Genomic DNA, 1285 nt, shown 5'->3' with positions numbered 1-1285 from the left:
GGCCATCAGTTATACCTGCTGTGCACGTCTGCAGAGAGCAACATCACTGTATCAGTATTCTGGGCGGAAAAGCAGGCAGATGGGCTTCGTAAGGCATGTGTTCTAGACCTACTCTGCCACCAGTTAGCTATGGGAACTGGGACGATGAATTGCTCTCAACTTTGGTTTTCTTCTCACAAAATATCAAAGTTCAACAACAGTGCTAGAGGTTTATTCCAACTCTAAAAGTTTCCTTATAGGCTTAAATACATCTTTGGACAGGAATTTCTTTGTGTAGGAAGAACTAGAGCTCTCACTGTAATATTGAAGGAGCTTTTTTAAAAGAGGATGTTCATACCGAACCGCAACTTTGCAGTAAGGAATGCACTTTAGCTGGTCTCTGTCCTTCACCTGCTCCTTCTCCTTTAATACTATATCCATCAAACATTAAAGAGTGTACAATCAATTTCCCTATGTAATATTAAGGGGGGAGCTTTGAGGAGTGGCAGTATCATAGCCAATGAGGTTTATCCGAGGTGACATTATTGCTAATTGAAAACTTTTTCTGATACCCCGCCATGACGACTTGAAATATACTTGGCATTGGCAATAAAAATGTATATACATATATATATTAAGGGGGAAAATCATTATGGGGGAAGTTATGTATATTCAAATGATTTATCTCAAGAATAATTACTTTAAGAAGCTACTAAGCCAATATCAACTTAATTGGAATCAGTTGTTTTCCTTTTTATGCTTTCTATTAATACAGGAGCTAAAAAATAAAATGAAGTTGTTTTATCACTTCTTTTTTTCTCCATTATTTCCTATCCTGTGCTCCTATCTATGTAAGTATACTATCTCCCCATGGTGTAATTGATAAACCCTGAAAGGATTTTCAAATGTTGTGTCTGTATAGGATATTGACACAGTGTCTAGATAACAGGCCTGTTTTTTAATCAAAAACGTAGTGGGAAAAGTTTGCATTATCCCTAACTCAGGAATATTCTTCTTCCAGCCCTAAATTTAGAGTCCTCGACTTTAATCTAGCTGTGCTTTTTGTCTGATCAGGAGGGGCTATTTATAAGGAGTCATACAAAATAAACATGAAAAGTTCACCATAAAATATGACAACCACTTTAAATAATGTTGACTTAATTAAACTTTAAACTTTATTTATATATTTTATGGCTTTAGTGTGAGCTCTTCTCGGATGTTTACTTCAGTGGAAAATCCATCATGTGAGGACCTTGAAAGGAATTAATCCCCCTACCCCTGGCACAGAACTCAGCTCCAACAATTT

General features: G+C 36.4%; 1 non-coding gene across 1 annotated transcript; it reads left to right on the top strand.

Moving 5' to 3' along the window:
• The first annotated feature begins 470 nt into the window (after positions 1 to 470).
• On the top strand, positions 471 to 606 carry LOC118921835 (U4 spliceosomal RNA). The gene has a single exon (XR_005028532.1). It is a non-coding gene; the product is annotated as a U4 spliceosomal RNA (small nuclear RNA).
• The last annotated feature ends 679 nt before the right edge of the window (positions 607 to 1285 follow it).

This window comes from Manis pentadactyla, chromosome 12, assembly GCF_030020395.1.
Source record: "Manis pentadactyla isolate mManPen7 chromosome 12, mManPen7.hap1, whole genome shotgun sequence".
In the NCBI taxonomy this organism is placed as follows: domain Eukaryota; kingdom Metazoa; phylum Chordata; class Mammalia; order Pholidota; family Manidae; genus Manis; species Manis pentadactyla.
Note: the sequence above shows the minus strand (reverse complement) of the source record. Positions and strands in the feature narration are given on the sequence as shown.